Genomic DNA, 21,168 nt, shown 5'->3' on the forward strand with positions numbered 1-21,168 from the left:
AGAGATTCCAATTGTATTAGATGAAATAAAAATTAAGAAAAAAACAAATACAACTTCCTCTTATTGAATACATTCTGTTTTTGAAGCACCGTCTATACCAAGCAGTTTACATTTTCCAGATAAGGAAACTGATGAGAGATTAAACACATTATAGCATGCTAATAAAAGACAAAGCTGGAATTTGAATACGTCTGTCTGCTCCCGAAGCTTGTATATATTTTATTATTTTCTAATTCCGACATGTAACTTTTCTCCTTCAGGGCAACATCTTTGGATATGAGTGAAAAGTTCTATGTGGGAAGATCTTTCTCTACTAAGCATGCCAAGGCATCAGTGCCCCAGAAGGCATCTTCATCTAGCTTCAAATACCTGAGGTCCATCTCCCTATGTTCATATATTTCAGCTTTAGTGCCCTGTGCTGGTTGGCTGTTTCCTTCCGCGGCCCCCAGAGGGCCGCCGGCAGAAATGATCCCCCTGAGCCCTCTAGTGGTCAGTAGGAAACTCTAACCGTGCCTCGGGGATCAACGTTCCCAGGAACATTCTCAAAGCCCCGCGGGTGTTGCCCAGGGAAGCAAGACTGTGTGACACCACCTAGAGTCACCCTCATAGCTTCCCTTTGGGTGCTTCTGGGCCGTGTCCACTAGCACTGCCCCAACTCAAGATGACTTCTCTAACCTGCGAAGTGTGCACTCTTGGATGCTACAGGGTAGATTCTATCACTAAATCTCAGGAACAATCAAATACAGGTATCTAGAGGATGCGGCAGCAAGTCCAAAATTTATTTTCGTGTGTCCGTCAAAATGCACAGGGTAGTTTATTCAAATTGACTCCCAGAAGCAGCTCTGGATATCTTATACTTCCCGAAGGTAAATACTTGAATAGCTCTAGTAACACTCTTAGATTACATGGGGTAGTATAATTATGATTTTCTGGGATGTTTTGGGGGTATATTTATAGGGTATATTTAAATAATATTGGCAAGCCTTACATGCTGTAATGTAGGGATATCATTTTTTCCCTTGATTTTAATATAATTATGATGACATAGTAATTTCCCTATTATTGATTTAATACAATAACTCTAGATTATTCTTATTATTTTGGAACATAAATAAATGTATTTAAATATACACATTCTTTAACATGTGTATTTTGGTTATCAAATACAGATAGCAAGTATATGTCTATTTCACTGCTTCCACTGGAGTTTATTGATATTATTTTATTCTTATATCTAAAATAGACCAATTAATAGTGTTAAGTGCTGTAGAAGATGCAGTAGGAATATGCCATTATTCCTAACCTCAGAGTTTGGTTCCTCAGTTGTCTCTGTTCTGGGGGCCTCTCAAGTTTGAGCATGTCACTGAGCTGAGTGTGATTCTAATGTTTACAGATATGCATATATGCATTTTTCATATAAAATGGGCCCTAAAAGCAAGCCAGCTACTTCATCTGGTGCTCAACCAAAGAAACAGGAACCTGTTCTAATGCTGGAGAAAAAACTGGCCGGGCTGAACCAACTCGTGGTCTCCAGTGGAGATCCTGTCAAAGGAGTTTTCCAGGGTAATTTTGATTATTTTTGGAGATTCATGACTTTCTTATTTCTGATTTTAGAATCTTAAGAGGTGTGACTCGATTGAAAGATAAGTATCATCAGAGAAATACATACATTTTGCCACACAGTAGGAGACTCTTAAATGTTTCTGGATAAGGATGTTGTAACATTGGGTTTGGGAGATTAATTAGGCAGTAATATTCTAGATAAATTGGAAGTTGGCAATGGAGGCAGTTAAAGGCTACTATGATGGTAGAAGTGAGTGAGAAGGAATGATTGTCAGACCGATGGTGGAGGTGGAATTAGTTGACCATTTTAACTGACTAGGATGGGTTAAAAATATAGCTTTGAAGTTTTTGTGACCATAACATTGGTGGCTTCCTTAACCAGAATTAGGGAAATTAGAAGAACTGGTCATGGCTAGGAGGATGAGTGTTATTTTAGACAGAATGTGAGGTGATTATGGGACATCCAGGTGATGTTCAGCAACAGATTGGAACTCCTACAGGAGAGAATTCTAAAAATGTTTGGGTTTGGGGTACATTCTGTTTAGAAATGGCAGTTGAAATCACAAGAATAGACAACATGACTAATGAAGATCAACACTGTAGAATGAAAGGAAAAGTTCAAGTATAGGTTCTTGGTAATTACCTGCCTTTGGAGACCAGAGGAAGAAGACAAGAAGCCACTAAGGGAGCCAGAGAAGGAACATTCGAAAATATATTCAGGGAAACAGAATTTTAAAAGGAGATGACATAAAGTGTTGCTAAAAGTTCAAGAATTATACAAATTCTAATGGACTAAAATTAGTCTAATGGACCAATTTTGAAGGTAGAAGGAAGAAAAGAAAATAATAAGAGAACAGATGTTTGAAAAGTAGGGCAGGGTGAGACAATTTCAGGAAGAAGAGGTAAAAAATGATTTTAAGTGTTACTGAAATTTCAAGGAGGGTTGTTACTGAATTTGGAGAGATCAAAGTTTAAACCCCAAATTAAGATATGTGGTGTTTGGCTTCCCTGGTGGCACAGTGGTTGAAAGTCTGCTTGCCGATGTAGGGGACACGGGTTCGTGCCCCGGGCCGGGAAGATCCCACATGCCGAGGAGCGGCTGGGCCTGTGAGCCATGGCCGCTGAGCCTGCGCATCCGGAGCCTGTGCTCCGCAGCAGGAGAGGCCACAACAGTGAGAGGCCCGCGTACCGGAAAAAAAGAAAAAAGATATGTGGTGTCTATCAAAGGATTTTTTCCTGATTTATACATTTGTGTGACTAACGTGTGTACTACAAAAATTAGTTCATATTTAGTTACATCATTCATTCTTTATATGCTCAAAATCTTAAAAGTATAAGAAACTGGGGTTTTCTCTGAACTGACTATCAAAGTAGTAATTAGTGACCTTTTTAGAGAATGTGGGCTGATATCAGATTACAAGCCAAGGAATGAGTTGGAGTTGAAGAAATATTTTGAGAAATTTAGTGATAGGAACAAGGAGAGAGAGGAGTAGGGTTAAAAGGCAGGAAAGACCTGGAAGACAGCTCAGACAGCCTGATGGTCTCATTGCAGCTTTTGGATTATCTTTCAGTTATTCTTTCAGCCTTTCTCTATGCACGTACTATTTTGAAATCATATAATATGCCACAGATTTTGTCCATGTACTAAAACAAATTGGAAAATATCATACAGCATTTGTTGCCAGGTGAAACTACAATTAGTGCATGATTTGAGTGGAAAGGTCATGCAAGTGTTCAGTCAAAGAAGATGGTTTCCATGACTCTTTAATAACTTCTAAAGTGTCATTAGGGTTTCTCCTATCGGTGAAATACTATGATTCTCCATTCCCTAGCCCAGAAAAGAAGTCTTTGAAACAGTGGGGTGGGAGGTGCAGATGTTTCTGTGGCAGAGATATTTCTCATTTCAGACATTTGGGATTAGGGCGATATTGCAATACTGATCTTTTCCTGAGTGCTCAGTATCTTTAGTAATATGGGATATGATTTTCTCAACTCAGCAGTATTTACCATCGGGCCCATTCAGGCACTTACAGCACTTGTTGATCATAGAAAATTAGCTATAGCTTTTAGAGCATATTAGGTTTAATGAGATAGGAAACACGATCACTACCCTTAAGGGAACAAGTCAGACAAAATGGGAGGAAAATGTATTGGAAATGTTTGCCTCAAACAAATCAGCTAATGTGAGCAAAGCATCCTATTCTGAGATGAGGAGTTAAATAGAGTAGTAATACCTGCCACATGACAGTTTTTTTTTAATTTAAAATTTAAAAATCCATATCACATAGAGCCTGGGGGTGGAGCAGGTATTATATTATTTTGCATCTTTCCGAGAATAGCCCATTCTTTCTTCTCTCTCAAAATCTTTCAGTGTTAAAACTGGGAAAATTCTTTGCAAACTGGGTCAAGTTGGTAACCTCTATTTGGAGCAAGGCTACCTGACTATACACATCCTTACTTCCTGCAGTAATCTCCCAATCTCCTGGTCAATCTTCCTCATTTGGTGAAGAGTTTAAGATCGAATTTACTTACATTCTTCTTTCCATCACTGCCGCTGTTCATGTGGATAATCCATCCAATGCCTGATTTTTTTAGTTCTTTGACCTTTTCCCTTACAATCTTTTCCTCACCCTTCTCCCTGACTTTCGCTGCCAGTTCTTATGGTCACACCTCAGATTTTGTCAATTATGAATAACTAACGATACTACCCTCAAAATCTCCATTTCTAACATTCCAGTCACCAGCCACCTCTCCTCTCTTTTCAGCTCACTGCCTCTATGGTAATTCTTTGATTACACTGGGGCTTCCAATCCATGCCTTCCTTGCCTCCCTCTCTGCCTTACTCAAATGGTAGAAATCAATACTGATTAATCCCAACAATTTATATAAAAATAGTATAATTTAGTGGCTAAAGGTGTGAGCTCCTTGAATCCTGGGTCCAATATTTATTAGCTAGGTGGCCTTGGAAAAGTTTTTGAACATCTCTGTGCCTCAATTTTCTCATGTGTGCCCAACTCATAGGGTTGTTGTGGGCTCACAGTGTTAATAAAAGTAAAATGCTTAGACAGTTCTTGGCACATGATAAACATTCAATAAATGTTTCCCAAGCTTGCAGTTCATGGCTGTAGAAAGACTCCTAACTATTCTGACTGATCTCTTTTAAATTTTATGACTGTGCCTCAAGTGGGCCTTAATGCAGTCTCTGCAATTCAGTCGACCACAGTTCCCATTTCCTTATTGATTTATTTTCTCTCTCTCAGAGATTACTATCTTACGCCTTCTTCTTCTCAAATTTCCAGTCCCTCTTCCCTGCTCCTCACTGTCAGTGGATGATTTTCCTTCTAATCTCACTGAAAAAGCAGAAGCAATCAGAAGATAAAGCTATCTTTCCACCAACCAGCCTACCTCATCTATAGCCTTCTGTTACAATGAAAGTGTCTCTTTCTCTATTTTAGGAAAATCCTCTACTTGTGCACTGGATTCCATCTCTTTCCACTTTCTCAAGAACTTTACTGCTATAATGACCTCTTTTCTGTCTTGCATCATTACATGTCTTTCTTGTCTGCTATAATGTGTTCTATTATTAATTAACAATATTAAACAAAAGGAGAAAAGAAACCTCCCTTGCTTCTATGCTCTCTATGGCTATCAACTTATTTACCATCCTTTATAGCAAACCTTGATGTTTCCACAGTCTCAGCTCCCATCCTCATGACAATTCTAATCAGGCTTTCATTCCCCATTCTACCAAAACCCTCACCTTTGTGGGCCAATGGTAACTTCCATCTTGTCAAATTGGATGATCCATTCTCAGTCCTCATCTTACTCTGTTTGTCACCAGTGTTTAACACAATTGACCACCTCCACTTTATTGAAACTTTTTAAAATTTTAACTTGGTTTTAGGACACCGTACTATTTAGATTTATCATCTACCTTTCTTCTCAGTGTCCTTGGCTGGATTCTTCTTTGGACATTTAATTGTGTCTTAAACAACAGAATGCCCCAGAGCTCAGCCCTTGGCTCTCTTGGGCTTGCTGAAGTGATTGGAGTGACCGAAACCAGGAGAAATTAATTTCATAGGCTTCATATGAGGCAGTTAGAACTGTGCTGTGAAAAACAAAATAAGCATATTTTGTAGGAAAGAGGAAAATCATTTACTTTTTTTGTTGAATTTTATTAATATCTGATTGTTTAATGGAAGCAATTTTACTGTGATAAATTCAGTTCCACAAATGTTTTCTGAGCACTGGCAGTGGAAAGGAGAGGGGAGACTCAAAGATGAAGCAGAAGAATCCTTGCTAACACGGTCCTGAAAGCAGTTAGGTTATTATCCTAATTTAATTAATGGAAATGTAAGAGCTAAATCAATACTAGAACTAGAACCAGAATTCTTGGTGGTTTCAGGTCTTTGATTAGGTTGATTGATTTCAATCTGCCTCCCAGATTGAAATACAATAAAGAATAAAGTGTAGCTAAATTACAGGTTTAAAAGGTATTAAAATGGAAAATTTCTGGAAAAAGTAATAAATCCACGAAAATATAACTTTCCTTGGCATTTTCAACTTAACTACCCCAGAGCTGATAAAACAACATATTCTTGTCTTTTTCAACAAGATCTCAAATTTTTCAACCAGCCACTACTAGGATTCTTGTATTGGTAAAATTGGATTTTCTTTTTGGAAACTGATTTTTGATGAAGAACGAACTAGAATATAGATGGACAATTCTACTTCATTATTAAAATCCCCAAGCTGAAGCTTTGAACAAACACATATTTTAGAAATATGTAATCGTAAAGTTGCCTAATCACCTTTGAGGTTTTCTGTATAGCACCTAAAAGATTTGAGCAGTTTGTCTATTTAGATTTTTTTTTTTTTCTGCAGTACGCAGGCTTCTCACTGCTGTGGCCTCTCCCGTTGCGGAGCACAGGCTCCGGATGCGCAGGCTCAGCGGCCGTGGCTCACGGGCCCAGCCGCTCCACAGCATGTGGGATCCTCCCAGACCAGGGCATGAACCCGTGTCCCCTGCATCAGCAGGCAGACTCTCAACCACTGCGCCACCAGGGAAGCCCTGTCTATTTAGATTTGAATTTTGGTGAATATTGTAAAGATTAGTAGAAGTTTGAATATGCAGTTTATAACAAACCACTCTAAAAAATAATAACAGTGCTAATAGTGATAACTACTTTCTACTGAGCAACTATTTACAATTAGCTATTTACATCTGTTACATCTTTTATCCCTTACAATGACTGGATGAGGCGGTGTTATTATCCTTCCCAAGAAGAAACAGAGACTCAGATAGGTTCGATAATTTTCCCAAGAAAATCAGAAATATGCTCTCAGTGCTCTTACTTCTAAAGGGAAAAAAGAAGGAAACAATTAAATACCAGATACCACACCTGGACCTTTTGTGTTACTCTGTCGTTTAATCAAAAGTAGGAGTTAAAAATAGATTGTAATAAGAGCACTTGTAACACTTAGCACTTTGTGTTACAAGAGTACAGTTTGAATACATTTTAAATTAGAGATTTGCAGTGCATTATAATGACTGTTCCCCGTTTCAGCATTGCATTTTATATGTGGATGCTTAAATTCCTGACCCTATAGAAATCTATAAGAATTATTATTTTACATCAAGATTTTTCCTCTCATTTAATGATTGCTTAAGCATTTCCTCTTTGCAAACCAGCTTGTAATACTGTTGGCCCTCACTTAAAAATAAAGTTGTTGGGAATTAGGTACTTGATCCACATACATATAGAACAATCATACTTACAGCCTTCCCTGTCTTATTTTTATTTTTTTATTTTTAATTTTATATTAGACTATTGTTTATTTACAATGTTGTGTTAGTTTCAGGTGTAAAGCAAAGTGATTCAGTTATACATATACATGTATCTATTCTTTTTCAAATTCTTTTCCCATTTAGGTTATTACAGAATATTTAGCAGAGTTCCCTGTGCTACACAGTAGGACCTTGTTGGTTATCTATTTTAAATATAGTAGTGTGTATATGTCAATCCCAAACTACCAATTTATCCGCCCCCCACCTTTCCCCTTTGGTAACCATAAGTTTGTTTTCTGTCTGTGAAGTTCATTTTTATCATTTTTTAAAGATTCTGCATATAAGTGATATCATATGATATTTGTCTTTCTATGTCTGACTTACTTCACTCAGTATGATAATCTCCAGGGCCATTCATGTTGCTGCACATGGCATTGTTTCATTCTTTTTAATGACTGAGTAATATTCCATTGTATATATGTACCACATCTTGTTTATCCATTCATCTGTTTATGGACATTTAGGTTGCTTCCATGTCTTGGCTGTTGTAAATAGTGCTGCTCTGAATATTGGGGTGCATGTATCCTTTTGAATCATGGTTTTCTCTGGATATGTGCCTGGGATTAGGATTGCTGGATCATATGGTAGCTCTATTTTTAGTTTTTTAAGGAACCTCCATACTGTTTTTCATAGTGGTTGCACCAATTTACGTTACCAGCAACACTGTAGGTGGGTTCCCTTTTCTCCACACCCTCTCCAGCATTGTTTGTAGACTTTTTGATGATGGTCATTATGACTGGTGTGAGGTGAGACCTCACTGTAGTGTTTTTTGTTTTTGCTTTTTTTTGCTACACCATGAGACATGTGAGATCTTAGTTCACTGACCAGGGATTGAACTCGTGCCCCCTGCAATGGAAGCACAGAGTCTTCTTCTTCTTTTTTTTTTTTTTTAACAGGGTTCATACTTTATTCTACAAATTAATCCCCATTCCATACATGGAAGTGCAGAGTCTTAACTACTGGGCTGCCAGGGAGGTCCCTTCGTTGTAGTTTTGATCTGCATTTCTCTAATAATTAGTGATGTAGAGCATCTTCTCATGTGCCTCTTGACCATCTATATGTCTTCTTTGGAGAAATGTCTATTTAGGTCTTCTGCCCATTTTTTAATTGGGTTGTTTGTTTTTTTGATTTTTTGGGGGGAAATTAAGCCCTTGTCAGTCACATTGTTTACAAATACTTTCTCCCATTCTGTGGGTTATCTTTTCATTTTGTTTATGGTTCCCTTTGCTGTGCAGAAGCTTTTGAGTTTAATAGGTCCCATTTGTTTATTTTTGTTTTTATTTCTGTTACTCTAGGAGGCAGATTGAAAGAGATCTTGCTGTGATTTATGTCAGAGTGTTCTGCCTATGTTTTCCTCTAAGAGTTTTGTAGTGTCCGGTCTTACATTTAGGTCTTTAATCCATTTGGAGTTTACTTTTGTGTATGGTGTTAGAGAATGTTCTAATTTCATTCTTTTACATGTAGCTGTCCAGTTTTCCCAGCACCCCTTATTAAAGAGACTGTTTATTCTCCATTGTATAGCCCTCCCTATTTTAGTATCCAGGCACACAGCAAGTGTAGGACACTTCTGAAACAAGCAGTTGAACTTGTTTAACAGTGGTTTCTCTAGAGATCTTTACTTCCATTTGCTGATTAAAAGTTGGTAAGTGAGTTTTGTTTCTTGTTGACATCAAGCACGCTGTGAATATCTTGAGATGAGTGCTTAAGTGTGACCAAATAAAACAGAAATAAGAGTTAGGTCACATAAGATGAAAATTGGATTCCAGATTGCTCTGTTTTAATGATTTATTCAATATAACAAAGTCTCTTTCTGTGGCTGCTGCTAACTCTTCTGTAATCCTGTGTTAATATTTTAGGTAAAAAATTGAGTCCAGGTGAGGGGTTGGGGCAGGGGAGTGAGAGCTAAGAGTTGGGAAAGGACAGAGGTGAGGAGGAGGGAAATGTCCACACTGAGATTTGTCATTTTCTTGTATAGTATTATTTTTTCTTGCTTTTTTTCTTTTAGTTCTCTAGCAGGTAAGTAAGCTACATTTTTTGATTTTTATTTGATTAAAGTAAGAAAATTCAGAACATTTTAGAAGAAAATCACCCTCAAGTCCCCCACCCATAAATTAAAAACATAGATAAAGACAATTTTTCTTTTATCCACTGCCCTTGTTTGTTCAGGAGATGGAGTTTTAAACATAGATTCAGGGCTGAAAACCCGAAAACAAGAGCTTGGTAAATGACAGCCTTAGAAACAAATCAGCACCACTATTGGTTAGTGCTGCTCTTGGTGCCTTAAGGAATACCTGAATCATTCTTACCTAGGAGCTTATCACTGTGGCCAGAGACAAACACTATCATAAAATATAACTGATTCAATTCAACAAATGTGTTGAGTGCTGAATATGCACCATGGCTGGTGTCAAGCATAATAGGATGAGTAAGACAGTCTTGATTTTCAAAGAACTCACAGTCTTAAGAGAAGCAGGCAGGTAGATATTGTTCAGAGTTATTCATAAGGAGCTAAGTTCCATATTAGGTTATGAGCAAATTGTTATGGGAGCACAGAGGGAAGAGAGGTTGTTTAATTCTATAGAAGGGACATTCTGTACTCTATGCTTTTTTAGGGTTTGTATGGGATGCACAGTCGTCTGTAAAGTATTTTGAAAAGTACATTGGAGGATAGGGTTCACCCAGGGTTTTGGCATTTGGTTCTACCCACTGATTTGGGAGAATGAGTGAAAGATCTTCCCTTCTTTTTTTTTTTTTTTTAATTTTTTTATTTTGCGGTACGCGGGCCTCTCACTGTTGTGGCCTCTCCCGTTGCGGAGCACAGGCTCCGGACACGCAGGCTCAGAGGCCATGGCTCACGGGCCCAGCCACTCCGCGGCATGTGGGATCCTCCCGGACCGGGGCACGAACCCATGTCCCCTGCATCGGCACGCGGACTCTCAACCACTGCACCACCAGGGAAGCCCTCTCTTCTTTCTCTTACCCCTCAAGGTTCTGATCAATGTCCTACAGACAGCATAATTCCCAGAGTGGCCTTCCTAAGCATTCCCTCCACCTTGAAATGATCTGTGTACTTCACTAGTCCCCTAAGTGTGTTTAGGGAGGGACTGTGCATACTAGTCATCTTTCACTTCCGGTGCCTAGCAAGTGCTTGGCACACTGGAGCCTCCCAACACATTTTTGGTTAATTGAACTAAAGGAAGAAAGAAAGAGATGTGTACTTCTCTGATCTCACTCAACCAACCTTATTTTCCCTCCCACCTCTTTGACTAATTCCCTTATTTCTGATTATGGAAATTAAAGAAAATGCTCCCTTAATAATTCCTTCGGAAACTGTGCTGCAGCCATATTAAGAGTTTTCCTATTTCCTTTCAATTTGAAAAGAAGGGTGGAAAAGCCAAGAGCTGCAGCTTTATTCTTCCCCCCCGCCCTTTTCTCTTTCTTACTCTTTTCAGATTCCTTCTTTGGTTCCAGAGCAACCTCTAATAAAGATATTAACCTTGTATTTCTCTTTATCCAAAGCATGGGCATAAATCACCTGGTTTCTGCATTATATATGTTAATCCTCTAGGATAATACCATCCTTTGCTGTTTGACAGACATTCCAGATTAAAGTGTTTTAAAATAATATATCATTAAAAGAAACTACAGTTGGTGGCCAAGGAATTCAATTACATTTTTTTTTCTTAATGGAATCGAAGCATTTTACTAATTAGATATGTTTTTCCACAAGATGGCGCCGTAGCCCTTTTGATTATTTGGAGTCTATGAGCCCAGGGTATTATTTTATTTTTTAAAGTAACTCCCCCTCCCTCTAATTCTTTATATATAAAAGTGACATATAAGAAAGAATGGAAGATTGTCACTCATAAAAGGCCAGATTTACTACCTGATTTTAAAGAGGTCCATAGGAATAACCATAGAATAGCTAATAACAGGCATTAGTACAAGATGAATAATTACTAGACCTGATTTAATAGGGTGTTTTTTTGCACTATTTTTTCTTTAAACAATTGTTTATCAAGAGAAAGGAAAATTGTTAAACATAGTGTAACTCAAATATGAATTAGGAATTTAATTTTTAAAGCATTATGGGTAAAATTTTAATGTTCTTTAGTACTACTTGTAGTTTGGGTGTTCAGAATGAGTTGTTGAATTCACTGGGCAATTTTTTTTGTTTGTCCTCATGTAGAAAAACATCTTATATAGGGGACTAATTTTTTTTTACTAAATATTTTGGTGCTAATCGCATTCTCAGGTTTGTTCTAAATATTTTTTGATTGTTTTGAAGTTAAGTCTTCCCCAAGTTTGCATACAAATTTGCAGGTGAATCCCATTTATAATAGTGATGTTGAGGCCCTTTTATGTGCAAAGCACAGTTTTAGATAGGATCTAAGCAGGAAAACAAAGCTTCACTGCTACTTTCATATAATCCATTCAATCTGAAAAGTAAAAGAAAAAAGATTACTGCTAAAAATATGTTCAGAAGGCTTAGATTTATTTTATTTTATTAAAAAATTTTAACATCTTTATTAGAATGGTGTGTTAGTTTCTGCTTTATAACAAAGTGAATCAGCTATATGTATACATGTAACCCCATATCCCCTCCCTCTTGCACCTCCCTCCCACCCTCCCTATCCCACCCCTCTAGGTGGTCACAAAGCACCGAGCTGATCTCCCTGTTCTATGCGGCTGCTTCCCACTAGCTATCTATTTTACATTTGGTAGTATATATATGTCAATGCAGAAGGCTTAAATTTAAAATATTAACATTTTGGGAGTGAATTATTATTATTATTATTTTTAACATCTTTATTGGAGTATAATTGCTTTACAATAGTGTGTTAGTTTCTGCTTTATAACAAAGTGAATCAGTTATACATATACATATGTTCCCATATCTCTTCCCTCTTGCGTCTCCCTCCCTCCCACCCTCCCTATCCCACCCCTCTAAGTGGTCACAAAGCACGGAGCTGATCTCCCTGTGCTCTGCGGCTGCTTCCCACTAGCTATCTATTTTACATTTGATAGTGTATATATGTCCATGCCACTCTCTCACTTTGTCCCAGCTTATCCTTCCCCCTCCCCATATCCTCAAGTCCATTCTCTAGTAGGTCTGTGTCTTTATTCCCATCTTGCCCCTAGGTTCTTCATGACCTCCCCCCTTTTTTTTCCTTAGATCCCATATATATGTGTTAGCATACGGTACTTGTTTTTCTCTTTCTGACTTACTTCACTCTGTATGACAGTCTCTAGGTCCATCCACCTCACTACAAACAACTCAATTTCATTTCTTTTTATGGCTGAGTAATATTCCATTGTATATATGTGCCATATCTTCTTTATCCATTCATCTGTTGATGGACATTTAGGTTGCTTCCATGTCCAGGCTATTGTAAATAGAGCTGCAATGAACATTTTGGTACATGACTCTTTTTGAATTATGGTTTTCTCAGGGTATATGCCCAGTAGTGGGATTGCTGGGTCGTATGGTAGTTCTATTTTTAGTTTTTTAAGGAACCTCCATACTGTTTGGGAGTGAATTTTTTTTTAATTAGTTTCTGCTTTATAACAAAGTGAATCAGTCATACATATACATCTGTTCCCACATCCCTTCCCTCATGCATCTCCCTCCCTCCCACCCTCCCCATCCCACCCCTCCAGGCGGTCACAAAGCACGGAGCTGATCTCCCTGTTCTCTGCGGCTGCTTCCCACTATCGATCTCCCTTACATTTGGTAGTGTATATATGTCCATGCCTCTCTTTCGCTTTGTCACAGCTCAGCCTTCCCCCTCCCCATCTCCTCAAGTCCATTCTCAAGTAGGTCTGTGTCTTTATTCCCATTTTACCCCTAGGTTCTTCATGACATTTTTTTTTTTTAATTCCGTATATATGTGTTAGCATACGGTATTTGTCTTTCTCTTTCTGACTTACTGGGAGTGAATTATTTTTGAGATTTATTTTGACAATGCTGGATCCATTTACTGAAAGTTTCATATTGACCCCAAATACTAAAGATTTTAATTAATGCCTGATATAGTCTCCTTGTTAGAATCATAAATTTATTAAATTTAAAAAGTCCACCATGAAGAGAAAACAAATTACTGTGTGCAGTTCTTAATTATGTCTAATTGCGAGTTTGTAATGCATTTCCATTTATAAAATCACTTAAGTTATCAATGTCTGAGACAACAGTTTGTGTTTACAAATTGCACATTTGTTAAGGAGTGAATTCGTTAATGTGCTAATTAGAAAACTCTCATAAAAGAGAATACAGGTTGTGTGGCTCACTTCTGTCCATTTACTCCCATTTGGATCTTGTAGTGGTGAGTGGGTGGAAACACTATGGTTAAGTTTAAAACCGCTGAATTCACATTAACAGATATGTTTGTGCTTTTAGTTGGTGATTGAAGTATTTAAGCCATTTATACTCTCATTATTACTATTACTAATTACTTTTCTGGGAGGTCTACTGTGTGTCAGGGACATCAAGCATTTATTTAACTCACAATAATGGTTTGGAACAGGTACCGTTATTCTGATTTCACAGATGAAGACACTGAGGCTTAGAGAAATTAGATAATGTTCCAAGGGTCAGGCAGCTGGTGAGTGGAGGCCAGGATCTGAATGCAAGTTTCTATGACTCCAGAGCCTGTTAACCATTTCAACTGCTTACTTATATTGTGTATGTAATTACCATGTTGTGTAGCTCTTGGTGAAGTCTACAAATTTAATATGAAATACTATGTTCTTAATGTGTAAGGAATAACTTAGGCTTTCTATGCTATTTAGGGCACAATAAGGGCTTTTGCAAAGGGGATTTGTTAAGTTATTATGATAGAGGGAGCAAGCAGAGCATCTCTGGGGTGAAAAAGAAGCTCCGTTTTCCTCCTTCCTCTCGCCCCTTTACTATCCCCCATGTCACTTTGTCAATGTACAATACAAGCTATCATGGCTCTAATGGGCAGACCTGATTGTATTAATTTAAAAATTACTTAAAACCCACCAAATTCATTACCTTCCAACAGAGTGAAAAGATGAAATGTTTCTATTTCAAAATGTTATCTTCTTAAAAGAAAAGATATGAGTTTAAAAAAATACTTGGTAAACTAAAATGACAGTTGAAGGGCTTTTTGTGTTAGTTATTGGACCAGATTTTCTACATATTCTGTTGCAAAGTATGTAAAATTTATTAAAGGAAGCACAGCTGTGAATATCTCTAAAAAGTAGCTAAATGGTCATTTAGATGAGATGGATAAAGTGAAGTCTTCATAGAGAAATAAAATAAACTTTAAAAAAGCTTATTTTAACCCTAAATTAACCCCAACCCTAAGATTTCTTTGCTTCCCTAAATGATGCCAGAAAAATCAACTGCTCCAAGCACAATGACAGGTATGAAGCAGATAGCACACACCTGGTGATGGAAGGTTTCAGGAATCAAATCATTCTTCCCTTCATCCATCTGTCTGGCCGCTATTTGATGGTTACTTAGTATTTGTAACATATTCAATTCTGTAGTTACTGACCCCGCTGTTACAGGCGCTGTGTGAGGTACTGCAAGCCTTAACTTACTCACAGAATTAAATCATCAGTTCAATATGTTTGCCTCAGTATGTGATTGTATCTTTTACAGGGCTGCTGATTCAACTGTTTGGGGGCTGTAGTCCTTGATTTTTATTGTCAGCTTGTTTAAGCAGGAGATAGTCTGTTCATTGATAAAGAGTTGATGGAATTTATGTATTTGGGTGACTGAATTGATCTAATTATTTGGTGTTTAAAGGATTTGGCATGTGTTATTGACATAGTCATTCACATGTTTAGGAAATAAACTCCTATGTCAGGTCTACACCATAGTTTAGTAGAAGTAGTAGTAAGAATCATAGTAATAATGTTTATAATAGTAAATTTTACTTCATTGGTGGGAAGCAACTTCATATGTTTGCACTATAAATATTCTTTTGAGGATCTGACTTAGCAACTTCATTTCAAGAAACATAGAGAAAACATGTGTCATCTTGGGCAAGACACTATTATCTCCATCCCTTAGTTCCCTCCTTTGTAGGATAAAGAAGCTGTACTAGGTGATCTCTAAGTTAAAGTTCAATACTATAGTTTTATAATTTTAGGATTTGATTTTCCTTCTTTTTTAAAAAAATTTTTGTTGGAGTGCAGTTGATTTACAATGTTGTGTTAGTTTCAGGTGTATAGCAAAGTGAATCAGTTCTACATATACATATATCCCATCTTTTTTAGATTCTTTTCCCATATAGGCCATTACAGAGTATTGAGTAGAGTTTCCTGTGCTATACAGTAGGTCCTTATTAGTTATCTATTTTATATAGAGTACTGTGTATATGTCAATCCCAAACTCTCACTTTATCCCTCCCCCATCTTACCCCTGGTAATCATAAGTTTTTCGACATCTGTAACTCTGTTTCTGTTTTGTAGATAAGTTCATTTGTACCCTTTTTTTAGATTCCACATATAAGTGATATCATATGATATTTGTCTCCCTAGTCTGACTTACTTCACTCAGTATGACAGTCTCTAGATCCATCCATGTTGCCGCAAATGGCATTATTTTGTTCTTTTATATGGCTGAGTAATATTCCATTGTATATGTGTACCATGTCTTCTTTACCCATTCCTCTGTCAGTGGACATTTAGGTTGCTTCCGTGTCCTGACTATTGTAAATAGTGCTTCAATTAACATTGGGGTGCATGTATCTTCTCGAATTATTGTTTTCTCCACATATATGCCCAGGAATGGGATTGCTGGATCACATAGTAACTCTATTTTTAGTTTTTTTAAGGAACCTCCATACTGTTCTCCATAGTGGCTGTATCAATTTACTCTCCCACCAACAGCGTAGGAGCGATCCCTTTTCTCCACACCCTCTCCAGCATTTTTTCTTTGTAGATTTTTTGATGATGGCCATTCTGATAGAGGAAGTTATACCTCATTGCAGTTTTTTTTTTTTTTTTTTTTTTTTATTCCCTTCAACGTGGAGAGTTGGGACCCATCCTCATTGCAGTTTTGATTTGCATTTCTATAATAATTAGTGATGATGAGCATCTTTTCATGTGCTTTTTAGCCATCTGCATGTCTTCTTTGGAGAAATGTCTATTTAGATTTTCCACCCATTTTTTGACTGGGTTGTTTGTTTTTTTGATATAGAGCTGAATGACCTGTTTGTATATTTTGGAGATTAATTCCTTGTGTGTTGTGATTTTCCTTCTGATTTGAGGAATTTTTTTCTTGGCACCTGTTTTTTTGTTTTGTTTTGTTTTTGTTTTTTGTTTGCTTTTTAAAATTGAAGTATAGTTAATTTACAATGTTGTGTTAGTTTCAGATATACAGCAAAGTGATTCGCTATACACACACACACACACACACACATACACATATATATACATATGTATTCATTTTCAGATTCTTTTCCATTATACGTTATTACAAGATACCGAGTATAATTCCCTGTACTAGACAGAAGGTCTGTACCGTTTACTTGTTTCACACATAGTAGCATGTATATGTTAATCCCAAACTCCTAATTTATCCCTCCCCCACCATCCCCTTTAGCATTGATTTTAGAAATTTGAAGAATTTTTTATTTTTATTTTACTCTTAGGTAATGCCTAGCAAGTTATCTTACACATAGTAGACAATAAATGTAGTTGAGTGAATAAAAGATAGCATTAGACCAATATCAATGTTACACTTATTTAATACCTACTAACTGAGCATCAGCTATGTGCTGATCTACATGCCTAAGAACCAAGCAGTAAATTAGGATTAAATTCCCTTTTCTCATTTAATTTACAATCTAGTGGGGGAAAATGGATAATAAACCTTAAAATAGCAATGATTTCAGATAGTAACAAATGCCCTGCAGGATAATGGGGGAAGACCTGAGGTGGGCAGGTGTGTATAGACAGCATGGTCAGGGAAGGCCATTATGCTATGTAAAGATCAAGAGTAAGAATATTCCAGGCATTGGGAAAATCTAAAGCAAGGGTCTTGAAGTCAGATGTAGGTTGTCATCTTCAAGGGACACGTGGTGGATAGGTAAAGAGTGAGGAAGTGTTCTGAGATGAGGCTGGAGTTAGGCAATATCAAGATGGTGATGTGTCTTCTAGGACTTAGTAAGGAGCTTGGATTTTATTCAGTTGCAGTGAGAACATGAGAAAGTCTTAAGTGTATACCTAATTTTCCCATTACATAAATGTATATTCTGAGATTGTGGATGTTGAGTCATACTTGGCCAAAAATTTCCTTTTCCTCCTTTGTGTCCATAGTGATACCCTCTTACTGTCTTTAGAAACTCGTTTCTAAAATTACTTCATTAAATCAGGAATGAATGTTTTTCCCTGCTCATGAATTGAAGATTGAAATGTTTCCAAAGGCCACTTTGAGAAATGAGAAGCAAATGGGGTAAACTTCAAGAGGAGATAAAAATATATTTATAATCTATTTTTTTAAGAAAATTCAGCATTTACAAACCCTTTTTATTTTGTGAGATTTCTGCAACAGTAGGAGTCAAATTCCTATTTTTGTGATAAGGAGTGAAGGTTTGTGATTTCCCCTTAAGATTCCCCTTCATATTATGAAGTAAAGTACAGTACAAATATACTCATCATGGAAATACAGACTTTACTTTATACTGGGGTAAAGGAGCATTATAAATACCTCATAATGCAATAGAGAGAAGGACAGCTTAAACTGAAGTACACTGATATTCTTTCATAAGAGTTTTATTCAATATAATATGGGATGCCAGTAACCATTAAAAGATAATTGGGAAGTTGGTTCATCTACTGTTAGAGTGAAGTTTACTTATAGTGGGGTAAAACTTGGGTATAATGATAGACAGTGTCTAGTTCAGCACAGTGTTTCCCTCCAAAATATGGAAAGGCGACTTATTACATATAAATGGTAATGTACAGGTTTGAACCAAAGAAAAGTAAAAGTAGTGTGTATTTTGGGAGAAGTTGATTAATGTCTTTGAGCTTCTGTTTCCTCACCTATGAAAATAAAATTGAACCAAATGATTTCTAAACAGGATTCTATGCAATCGACACTGATAAGTTAATTATGTAAATAATTAAGGGGAGAAGAGGAGAGAGTGTTTATGACTCTATAATCAAGTTTTGAATCAAGGATGATGAAAAGGAACAGAATAGATAAATTTTAACATGAAAAGCTCTTCAAGGATGGGTTGGTTATAAATAAGCTTTGTTTTGTAAATAATAGGAAAGCATCTTAAAATTTGCATTTTTCCCTCTGAATTAAGTGGAAATTGAATTCTATAAACATTCTCTAATGTTGCCCATTTCAAAAGCAGTTTCTGGAAAGAAAACTCTGTATGTGTTATTGCTTCCTGCATGTGTTTTCACACTCTTATAACCCAAAGTTAGTTTTGTGAATTAGTCATGGTATTATGTCATTGCTCTGTTTCTTGCCTCTCTTCTGGTCATCAAGTTCTCAATAATCCAAAGGCATATTGAAAATGGAAGAGTAGTTCAAAGTTGAGAAGGAAATGAGAATTCAGTCTGATGACAATACTTCTCTTGGGTTTGTGTTTGTATGTAGATGTTTATACAGGAAGCTTGAATATTGCAAGGCAAGTTAATGTCTTATATGAAGAATATTTATCCAAAATTTACTTGGGGTTGACAGATGTACAAAGTAAAATGCAAGTGGTTTAATTGCTATAGGTTTATCATTGATAGATATTTGAAGCAAATTAAATTTTATCATCACCATTTAGTAAAACTTAAGATCTCAGTGTTAAGAATAGAATTCAGAAGAATTTGTTGTTTTTCAGTACGTGTTTAATTTTTTAAAACAACTTAAGCAATGGAGAGCTTGTATTCAAGAAAATAAAAATGATTTACTCTTGATTGTAAAGAAATTAAGGATATATCCAAGTGCTTTGGTTTCTCAAGACATAATCCAAAACATTCTTCTCTTCTCTTTAATTATTTTGATCAATTACCATCTCTAGGTCTGTGATTCCTTTCACTGATGTCTCTGGCCCAGGCCTCTCTGCCAAGATCTAGACTAGTCTGTGACCCTGCCTACTCAGCATCTGCATGTGGATGTGTCATTAGAACCTCAGTTCAACATGGTCAAAACTAAACTCTTACCCATCCTTTGCTATCTGATTCTTTTCTAGTTCCTTATCAGAAAAAAATGATACCCCAGTGACCCAGCAGCACAAGCCAGAACCCTTGTTTTCATCCTTTGCTCCTTCACATCTAATCAACTACAATCTTCTGCTCGTTTTTTTTTTTTTTTTTGATAGTTATACAATCTTTGAATCTGTTTCTCTGTAGCTAGTTTTCTGCTCTGAGCTAGTCTTATCTCTCATCCAGACTGCTGTAACAGCCCCTGAGTCACCCCCCTCCATGTCCACTCTTGTCAGCTTTCAATACCTAGTCTGGAGCCAGAGAGAAATTTTTGAAAGGCAAACATGATTATTCGCTCTCCTTCTGAAAACCCTGTGAAGATTTCCCACTCTCTAGTAGGAGAAGGTCAAAATGCTTAACCTGGCCTCAATGACCTGGCCACTGCCTGCTTCACCAGACTCACCTTGATGGAGCCTCAACTTCACTTTTTGGGTCCTAGTCACCTTGACCTTTGAATTTCTAAAATGTATTGTATTCTTTTCTCTAAAGCCTCAGGGCCTTCATAAGTGCTATTTTCTTTGCTTGAAACATTCTTTCCTGCCTATTCTTCAAATTAACTCACATTAGTCCCTGGTGAGTGGTTAACTTCTATTTATAACTCTGCCCAAATATCACTTCTACAAGGAAGGCTGTTTTGATCTTTTAGAAGAGGCCACATCTCCTTAATAAATACTCTTATTCTATACCTTTTCTCTTTCATTCATTCCTTTTTTTTTTTTTTTTTTTTTTTTTTTGGCTGTGCCGTGTCTTAGTTGCAGCACATGGGATCTTGTGGGATCTAGTTCCCCAACCAAGGATCGAACCCTGGGCCCCCTGCATTGGGAGTGTGAAGTCTTACCCACTGGACCACCAGGGAAGTCCCTCATTCATTCTTTCTTTCAGCAATTATTGGGTGTCTACAATGTCATGTACTCTTCTAAAAACCGGAGATAGAATGAGAGAAGACTGACCACAGGCATAGGACAAAACAAGCGAGATAATTTCATTATCTTGATGAAGATTATAAAGAAAATTAAACAAACTAATGTGTTAGAGAACGACTTGAGAGAGGTGCTTTGGGTAGAATGTTTGCATTCAGTTTCATGAATGTTAGTTTGTTTAACGTTTGTCTTCTCTGCAAGAACACAAGTGCCCAAGAACTGGGACTTTGTTGCCCTTGTTCACAGTATCTGCAGCACTTGGTACAGTGCTCAACACATGACAGATGCAATAAGTATTGCTGAGTAAATGAACTAACCTACTGTATTCGTTTCTTGTGGTTGCCATAACAAAGTATATAGGTGGGGTGGCTTAAAACAGCAGATGTTTATTCTATCACAGTTCTGGAGACTAGAAGCCTAAAATCAAGGTGTCAGCAGGGCCTTGCTCCCTCTGAAGTCTCTGGGAAAGAATCCTTCCTCACCTCTTCCTAGTTTCTGGTGTTTGCCGACAGTCCTTGGCATTCCTTGGTTTAAAGGTGCATCACTCCAATCTTCCTTCTTCATTACATGATCTTCTTCTCTTTGGGTCTATGTGCTCTATCTCTGTGTCCAAATTTACCTCTTCTTATAAGGATACTATAATTTGAT

The 21,168-nt window shown here is 37.1% G+C and overlaps 1 protein-coding gene across 3 annotated transcripts in view; it reads left to right on the forward strand.

Moving 5' to 3' along the window:
• Nucleotides 1–631: 631 nt before the first annotated feature.
• NELL2 (neural EGFL like 2) overlaps nt 632–21,168 on the forward strand; it is a 458,505-nt gene continuing 437,968 nt past the window's right edge. For 2 of the 3 annotated variants that reach the window (XM_060111915.1, XM_060111916.1), the window contains exon 1: nt 632–866. The gene's annotated coding sequence lies outside the window, so the exon portion shown is untranslated. Of the gene's footprint in view, nt 867–1,483; nt 1,564–21,168 lie in introns of those variants that run through there. The other variant, XM_060111917.1, reaches the window with a different exon arrangement.

The sequence above is a fragment of the Mesoplodon densirostris genome, chromosome 11, assembly GCF_025265405.1.
Source record: "Mesoplodon densirostris isolate mMesDen1 chromosome 11, mMesDen1 primary haplotype, whole genome shotgun sequence".
Lineage (NCBI taxonomy): Eukaryota > Metazoa > Chordata > Mammalia > Artiodactyla > Ziphiidae > Mesoplodon > Mesoplodon densirostris.